Genomic DNA, 9,612 nt, shown 5'->3' with positions numbered 1-9,612 from the left:
CCTCCTATCTCCTCCTCCTCCTCCTCCTCCTCCTTCTTCTTCTTCTCTACTGCAGCTTTCACTTTTTTCAATTTTTTCTATACAAGTTTATGTTTTTATAATTCATAAGTAGATAAACAAATATAAGCAAAATTAACAAATAAGGAAGAAATATTTATACCCCACAAATGATTACTTTCCCCTTCCCAACACAACTGGAAAGATAGTTCAGGGGGCAAAAATAGTGAAGCAAGACACAGATCCCAGATGAGAGAATACACCTTCAGCAAAGAGGCTGGGTCTCACTTCTGTAAGCTAAATGCAGTCGGGAAGATCTACTTGATTCCCCCGAAAGAATGCCAGTGTTTTTACCTTTTATAACAGAAGGATTACTTCCTGATAGCTATTCTGGGGTGTGTGTGTGTGTGTGTGTGTGTGTGTGTATACACTGTCTTTTCTATCAACTTTAAAGGTCTGTTGCCCAGGCTAGTCTGTCATTCCAGGGCTTATGGGATCCTCCTGCCTCAGCCTCTAGAGTTGTTGGAGCTACAGGCATGCACTGCCAAGCCCAGCCTGAATGTATTTTTATTGACTGGAATTGTCCTGATCTACCTTAAGTTTCCAGAGTCCTTTTCTTCCCTGTCACCATTCCTGCAAGAGCTTCATTATCCCAACTGGCTGACGTCATGTTATTCTCTAGGTCACTGTCTTGCCCCAGGGAGGAAGGCCCTGAGACTATGGGCCTAGAACAAGGTGCTCTCAACACTGCTCAACTTGCTTTATCAAACTTCATAACTCAACTTCATGCCTTGAAAAGCTGGAAACTGTGCAGACTAAGGACATTTCAAGGAGGGGAATCAGCTGAGACAGGGGCTGTTTATAAAAGAAGAAGGCCTGAGGTAAGGTGGTAGCATCCACACAACGGCTATGCTCAGTGCCTCACAAAGTGGATGCAGGTCAGGAAGGCCCAGGGTCCAACTCCTTCAGTTTTTTTCTGGACGCCTCGGAGCTGACTTCGACCCCATTTGATGTGAGTCTTGAGGCTGGTTATTTCTGCAGCCAGCTGTAGGCCATCCCGGAAGCTGGCTTGGGCCTGCCGCAGACTGTGAGGAACCACGATTCCAAACCAGTTCAAGGGATCTTGATGAACTATAGAGGATCCTGACTCTGGTCTTGGTAGGGCCCTTGTGCCTGCGCAGAGCAGAGATGCTTCGCTAGGTCCCCAGTTTCTCCCGAGCCTGGGTGTCAGCTTTGATCACTCTGAATGTCTGGGGTCCATCCTGGGCCTCGCTGGTGCACACGCAGACCTGAGGCTCCATAGGCGAAGCATACTGCAAGGGGCCCTACTGACTTGGCTCCCATGGCATAGCGAGCCTTGGCAAGTGAGAGCCAACCCTCCTCCACACAGGCATTCAGTGCCGCCCTCTTCACCTCCAGTTCCTCCAGGTCACTGAGCAGCTGTAGGCACAGAGCCTGGACTGCCATGCCCAGCCAGTCTTGGGACACAGATGACTCCAAATGTTTATTCTTAATAAGCAAGAAAGAGACTCTAAAGAGACTCTAAAGAGATTCTAAATTGGTATGTATGTCTTTTCGTCCTTATTAAAGATAAAGAATTTTTTTCTGATGAGATGGATGTGTTTGATTATATTGACATAAAGAATTAGTCCTTGGTGCAGAAAATATGCTTGGTATAAATAATTAGCACAAAAATGGTAGAGCTATGTATATAGCCATTTCGGAAAATTTGTCATCATCTCAGGCCAAAACTATTTAATGAGGGTTTTTTTTTTTTTTTTTGGTCCTTTTTTTCTTTAATTAGGTATTTTCTTCATTTACATTTCCAATGCTGTCCCAAAAGTCCCCCCATATCCTCCCCCACACACACATCCTACCCACCAACTCCCACTTTTTGGCCCTGGCATTCCCCTGTACTGAGGCATATAAAGTTTGCAAGACCGATGGGCCTCTCTTTCCAATGATGGCCGACTAGGCCATCTTCTGATACATAAGCAGCTAGAAACATGAGCTCTGGAGGGTGTGGGAGGGTACTGGTTAGTTCATATTGTTGTTCCACCTACAGGGTTGCAGACCCCTTTAGCTCCTTGGGTGCTTTCTCTAGCTTCTCCATATGAAGACAATTCTGCTCTCATATCTGATGTGCTGAGGGGCTCCTGGGGAAGTGAGCTGTTCCTTGCACTGCTTGTTGACAGGTTTGCTGGACATCTCACCTAGTAGCAAGAAGAATCCTAACTCACCACTCACCACTCGACGCTCTATCTGGAGGTGTGACTGGACCAGCCTCCTTGTTCATCCATCTGCTTTCTTGCTCCTTGTAGCTTCAGTTCTTCATGGTTTAAAGAACTGCATTTTTGAAAGGCTCTGCACTGTGATATAATCATTTGGTCTTCATCCTTGGCTCCTGGCACATATCTCTCAAATTGGAATAAGAGACATGTTGTCTGTTATGCATTTGAAGACTCTTTCTACAGCCCCTAAGTTTATACTGTAGATATGACTTGTGGAGATGTGATCTGGTGGCCAGAGGAAATGGTCATTCAATTATTGGGTTGGAAATTTCAGCCCTGATGACAGAACACGATGGTCCATCCTGCCTTTGAGATGGAGCCTCTGGAAGAACCCCTAGGAGAGGAAAGTAGAACACTTGAATGCTGGAAGGTTAGCACTCAAGCCCAAACCCAGTGGGTTCACCCACAACCTTTATAATAGTCCCATAGAGATTAGGGTCCCCCATACTCCAACAAGTCATTCAGAATCTAGGCTGTGGGCATCCTGCAATAAAAGATATGTCCGCAAATCCATGACCTATGATGTCATTGAATCATGAATGGGACCTGTGGTGTGGGAGTGAGCAGTTAATTTGCTGGCTGTGTTCTCACTCCTGGGAATCAGTGTCAGAACCCACTTAACCTGCAGAACATCCATTTGGTACTTACAGAGAACCCCAAAACTGCTCTGAGTGGAAAAACCATGGCAGTTGGTAGCAGAAGCATTGACTATAGAATGCTAATTTCCTTTAAACTTCCCCAGATCACTTAAACTGCCTCCAGAGCTCTTTAGCAATGGACATTTCAGATCCCAGTACCTTCAGCTAGGTTACCAGAAAAATTGGAAACAGGACAATATAACAAACAAGGTAGATTGGCTGATCCAGACCCATTCCCAACTCGTGTTGTTTTGTTGTTGTTGTTGTTTTCCTGAGGATGGCCATGGATCAGCCCTCTATCTAATAAGACACAAATGGACCTTTGATGTGAGGCCCCCTTGTAGATACTTTCATTTTGTTTTACAATCAGCACCCTGGTCCTTTTCATTTTTTTAAACAGTCAACCATAACTTTATGTCTGGATTTCCACCACAGCCATTCTGAAATTCTGAGGAAATGATCGAAAGAGTATTGGGGTGCTGACAGCAGCAGGAGCTGTCACCTACCTCCAGACATCTTAAGTGAGAAACATAAATCCTCGTTTGTTTGTGCCTTTAGGCTGGTTAGGTTTTGGTCAACTTGACACAAGGTAGGATCACATGGGAAGAGGAAACCTTAATTGAGAACATGGTCTATAGGCAAACCTGTGGGGCATTCTTTAATTAAAGACTGCTGTAGGGCCTTCTGTAGATGGTACTGGCACCCGGGCAAGTGGCCCTGGGTATATAAAGCAGCAGGCTGAGCAAACCATGAGGAACAAGCCAGTAAGCAGCATTCCTTCATGGTCTCTGCTTCAGTTCCTGCTATCAGGTTTTTCTACACTGACTTCCTTCCATGCTGGACTATGTTCAGGATGTGAAAGCCAAATAATTCCTTTCATCTACAAGTTGCCTTTGGTCATGGTGGTTTGTCACAGAACATTAACTAAATCAGACTCTCTAGCATGTTTTCTATCATTGTAATCCAGCTTGCTTTCTTCAAACCAAACTAAAGGCCTTGCACATGCTAGACAATTGTTCATTGCTTATGCCTCCAGCATTCCAAAGCTCTACACACAGGCCCTTGGAGGTACTGGGAAGTCTCTCCACAGCCCTGCTTTGCCTACAGGGACTGGAAAAAGTCATTGCAAGGTGGCAGAGAGGGTCAAACCTCACAGAAAGGAGAGATGCCTAATACTGTGAAGACTACCAGCCTGCAGAATTGTCAGGTGATCATTCAATGCAAACATCAAGGAAATGGCAGAGAGAACTCATGACTCTCTCAGGAGCTTCAGCTCAGCTTGCTCCCCTCTGTTTATGGGCCCTTCTCTAGCCACCATTCATTCTTCTGTGTCCAGTTGCTTGCCTTCTACAGCCACCAAAGTCATGAACCTCACATTCCTTTATGTTTCTGACCTAGTATGCTCAGGACACACTCACTCTCTTTTATGAGGCTGGGATAAAGGAGCCATACCCTTTCTTAACACCCAGTTTCCTTTGACAGATGTATAGGGTAGTATCCTTTCAAAGACTTTTAGGGATGCATCATTTATCAGCCTGTACCTTGTGGGTGGCACTAGACATATGACACTGTGTATATGTCCACCAAGGTGCAGAGTTATCCTATTCTTCTGCATTTGTATATAAAATAGAGTCAATAGCTGCTTGTAAAATTGAGCCTCTCAGGGTAATGCCCAGCCTGAGAAACCACTGTTGCATATAATATGGAATAACTTAGGGCACAACACAGCCTCATCTTAGCACCATGGCCCAGGGACACAGACTCCTAGTATCCCATCATCGTGTTCCATTGTGGAAACAGTTTCATGAAGTTTTTGTGGTAATAGAACAAAGGAAATCATAAGTCAAGGCACTTTAGAAATCAGGTAGGTGGAGTACATCAAAGTAGAGAAGGCTCTACTATATATAGGCCTCAGATGCCCTTTGATGACATTCTTAGCCACTAGTTTGGTGAGACTAAGGCCATATTTGTATATTCCAAAAGGATTTATTTAATAATCACAAGGATATTAAGTCACACACAGCCAGAGAGTCTATTCTCTTGAATAATTTTTTTCTTTATGGACCATTATTGCTAACTTTGCATTCTATCTTCTGAAGAGAACTCTAAAATCATTTAAGAGTCAGATCAGGGAGCATAGTTCCCAAACACTTCAAGTGTCTTTGGCCTCTGGCAAGAATGAGGCTGCCAAGAAGCCCAAATAGATTTTCTGCCTTTAGACAGTAAAAACAAACAAACAAAAAACCAAAACCCGGTTATTTTCTTTGAAGTCTTTTACCCTAAGTTGCCTAGACAATGTCTACCTGTTCTCATCATTACACTTCAGTCAAGGCTTTTCACTTAGTTTTGTGGAAACTGACTTCAACTCTTAGAGTTTATGGCTGTGAAGAGACACCATGCCCACAGCAATTCTTAGAAAGCATTTAATTGAGGCTACCTTACAGTTCAGAGATTTCATCCTCCGTTATTGTCATGGCAGGAGACATGGTTGTATGCATGCAGACATGGTGCTGGAGAAGGAGCTGAGACTTCTATGTCATGATCCTCAGACAGCAGAAGGAGGCTGTGTCACACTGGCCAGACTTGAATGTATGGGACCTCAAAGCCTTCCTCCACTGGCACACTTTCTTCAACACACCTTCTAATCATGTCATTCTTTATGGGTCAAGTATTCAAGCACATGGGGCCATTCCTATTCAACCCCAAACTCTGAGCTCCTAATGTTGTTAAGTATCCACCAGGGAAATCATTTGGACATGGGTTTAAGCCAATAGAAAGTTGTTATAAGCCAACTGGTGACTACATTGGTTGTATGGGATCCAGGAGTAGTCTCAAGCCTTTCTCAGAGTGATCTTTGAAGCACAAAAAAACACATGTTGTGTTGACATACCTCAGTTAGCAAGAACAGTTAGCCAGAAGTGGAACCTGCAGACGTCAAAAAGCAAGGTTAGTACATTTAGGGACTTTCCCGGAACTATGCGTTAGATCTTTGTTCTTGTTTTGGCAGGTGCTACCTACTGTCATGCTGGGTTCCAAGGCCTGAATGGTACACCTATCATAGAATCAATCATCCTAAGGTCTGGGGACCTATTAAACTAAGGAAAAACGTGACAGAATGGAGATCCTTCCAGCAGCTAGACAGGGTAGCCTAGCACATGCTGAAGTAGGTAACAAGGAATTCTCAAGAGGTAAAAGTTACTTGTCACCTACTTCAGCATGTGCTGGACTACCCTGGTTGTGGACTCATTTCCCATGCTATGTGGCAAGGGTGACTTGTGGTACTACCAGTCCTTCTAGGAGGCTGTGTCAAGGGAATATACTGAGAGACACTTCATAGTACAAGCTGGTAATGAGTTTGGACTCAGGGATCAAACTGACATAGTTTCTTTTTAAAGGGATAAGAGCACATGCCTTACAGGGCCTTTTGAATCACAGGGTAACGTGCTCACAAAGAACTGAACACGATCCAGCTACACATTGTGCAACTTAATTAGGCCTCACACACTAAACACTTTCGATTCATCAGTGAGTTTTTGTTGCTGTTGTTTGGGAGGAATTAAATAAAAATAATGCATAAAAATATTTAATACATGCTAGGCATGTTGCTAATCTCAATAGATATTAATGGTTATGTAAATTTAACGCCTTGCCCTCTGTCTGATGTTTAGGGCATAGGCCCTAGGTCTCCTTGGGGATGTCCATACCTCATGGCCAACTACCTACCCCTCTGAGTTTCAGAATGCCAGGAGTGTTTACTTGCCTGAATCACAGCAAATGTTCCTTAAAGTTCCCTGCAAGTAGCTGTCTGTTCTTCAAGCCTGCCACTACTGGCTTGCAAACCCAGCCCACCGGTCTCTCTTACTCTGCAGTGGATTAAATTGTGGCCATGGCAAACACTTGATGATTAGTTCAGGAGGCAAGCATGAATCCAGACTCCTCATCAAAAGTGTTCAGGCGAGGCAGCAATCTGCTGCCACACAAGCGTGCAGGGCCAGAATGGTTTGTAGAGTTCACGAACCACCCAGAACTTCCCCGCACTCCAGCAGCTTGAAAATATTAAGGCTGAAACTCACCAAGTATCAAGAGCAGAGCCATTGAGCCCCTGCAGTCTATAAATAACCCAGCCTATAAATATTTATGTGGCCTGAGTTTTTTGTAGCCATCATCTTTCACTTCCCCTCTAAAAGGGACAGGCTGTGCATGGTCAGGAGAAAGAGGTAGGGGAGGTGATGAAGGCAAATATGTTCTGTTCTCTTGCCTGAAGGGAAGGGAACAGAACTTGAATTCAAACACATGCATGCTGCTTGCTGAGTAGAGGCATATAGACATCTTCTGAAGCTCTGAGATTCCCTGTGTGGGGACATGTGCAGGGATAGATGCACACTGACTATGGGATCTGTTTAATCAAATGACAGAACCCAGAACAATATGGCAAAGTCTACGGTGATGGTGGTATAGGAGAAATGGGGGTTATGGAGTAAATAGTGGAAGATTTCCATCATGAAAGACCTTCCTGGGAAGGTGCTGGACTTGGGGCCAAACTTAACAGTAGGAGACCATGCTAGGCTGGAATTTGGGTTTTCCCAACACATATCTGAGTTTCCATGGTATGTCATCACTGGGTGCTAGAAGCTCAAAAGTTGGGGTGAGTAGCAATAATGGAATCAGGGAGCGAAGGAACACATTTTATGAGGATTGTGAAAGACAAGCCATACAAAATAAGTGTCTGACCAACTGGGAGAGATAAGGTAACAATGTGCTAGGGGAAGGTGAGTATGTGCTTATGTCCCCTTTCCCACAGGATCCTTGCCTGATAAATAAGGAGAGATGACACCACACATGGGTTTTGATTACTGAAACAATTATTATAGTTCCACACAGACCCAACTTCATGAAATCTAATGAGGAAAGGCAAGTGATACTGGGTCTGTAGCAGCTCCCAAAGGAGGTATGGAGCATATTATAGGCCAAGCCTTCACATTACAAGAACTTTGGGGGACCTAGTTCTTCCACGAGAAAGATGAAGTGCTTTATGTGGAGGAAGAACACATGGAAATTCCTAAGTCTCTTCTAGGAACTTAGCATAACTTGAACAGCAGGGGAAAGAACAGAGGATAAACTAGCACATTCCTCAAATTCAGGCTAGTATAGTGCTTCTGAGCTATCTATGGTATGGATGGCTATGATAATTAATCCCAGCTGTGAGCTAGATACTACGTAGAACTATCTGGGAGACAGAGCTCTTGGCATGATTGTAGGAGGATATCCTGATTAGGATAATTGAGATGGCAACACCACCCATGTTGGGTATCACTGTTCTCTGGGCTGAGATTCTGATATATGTGTGTGTGTGTGTGTGTGTGTGTGTGTATCAGATATATATGGAGAAAATGATCTAAGCATAGGACCAATCCCTCTCTGCTTCTCGACTGTGGATGCAGTGTGACCAGCTGCCTCAAACTCCTGATGCTCTCTGTGCCTTTCCCATCATGGACTGTAAATTTATCCCTTTCTCCTGTATGGTGCTTTTGTTGGGGTATCATATCTCAGCAACAGGGGAACAATAATTGAGCAGAGTAGGGGCAAGAGGTAGGGAGTATGTTAAAGCACAGTGAGGTTTGATTGTTTGGTTTTGACCACACCTTATTACCTGTCTAGAGAATTCACATTGCTTTCTTAGAAAAACGTAAGCTACAGTAACACTTTAGAGCAGAATTGTTGATACATTGGAAGAAGGTTGATAATGTGGAATTAATTACACAACACCTTCCCCAGTAGAGACATTCTCTTCACAAAAGTAACAATAAAGCACAAGTTCATTATTGCTAGTAGTAGTTTTTAAAAAATTTTTTATTTTATTTTAATGAGGTATTTTCTTCATTTACATTTCCAATGCTATCCCAAAAATCCCCCATATACCCCCCCACTCCCCTACCCACTCACTCCCAATTCTTGGACCTGGCATTCCCCTGTACTGAGGCATATAAAGTTTGCAAGACCAGTGGGGCTCTCTTTCCACTGATGGCCAACTAGGCCAACTTCTGCTACATATGGAGCTAGAGACAAGAGTTCCAGGGGGTACTGGTTAGTTCATATTGTTGTTCCACCTATAGGGTTGCAGACCCCTTTAGCTCCTTGGGTGCTTTCTCTAGCTCCTCCATTGGAGGCCCTGTGATCCATCCATTAGCTGACTGTGAGCATCCACTTCTGTGTTTGCTAGGCCCTGGCATAACCTCACAAGAGACAGCTATATCAGGGTCCTTTCAACAAAATCTTGCTAGTGTATGCAATGGTGTCAGCATTTGGAGGTTGATTATGGGATGGATCCCCGGGTATGGCAGTCTCTAGATGGTCCAAACTTTGTCTCTGTAACTCCTTCCATGGATGTTTTGTTCCCAATTCTAAGAAGGGGCAAAGTGTCTACACTCTGGTCTTCATTTTTCTTGAGTTTCTTGTGTTCTGTAAATTGTATCTTATATCTTGGGTATTCTAAGTTTCTGGGCTAATATCTACTTATCAGTGAGTACATATCATATGAGTTCTTTTGTGATTGGGTTACCTCACTCAGGATGATGCCCTCCAGGTCCATTCATTTGCCTAGGAATTTCATAAATTCATTCTTTTTAATAGCTGAGTAGTACTCCATTGCATAAATGTACCACATTTTCTGTATCCATTCCTCTGTT

At 43.8% G+C, this 9,612-nt stretch overlaps 1 pseudogene; it reads right to left on the bottom strand.

Moving 5' to 3' along the window:
* Positions 1-936: 936 nt before the first annotated feature.
* LOC110309600 lies at positions 937-1,464 on the bottom strand (annotated as a pseudogene).
* Between the last annotated feature and the right edge of the window lie 8,148 nt (positions 1,465-9,612).

Source organism: Mus caroli, chromosome 1, assembly GCF_900094665.2.
Source record: "Mus caroli chromosome 1, CAROLI_EIJ_v1.1, whole genome shotgun sequence".
NCBI classification, from domain to species: Eukaryota; Metazoa; Chordata; class Mammalia; order Rodentia; family Muridae; genus Mus; species Mus caroli.
Note: the sequence above shows the minus strand (reverse complement) of the source record. Positions and strands in the feature narration are given on the sequence as shown.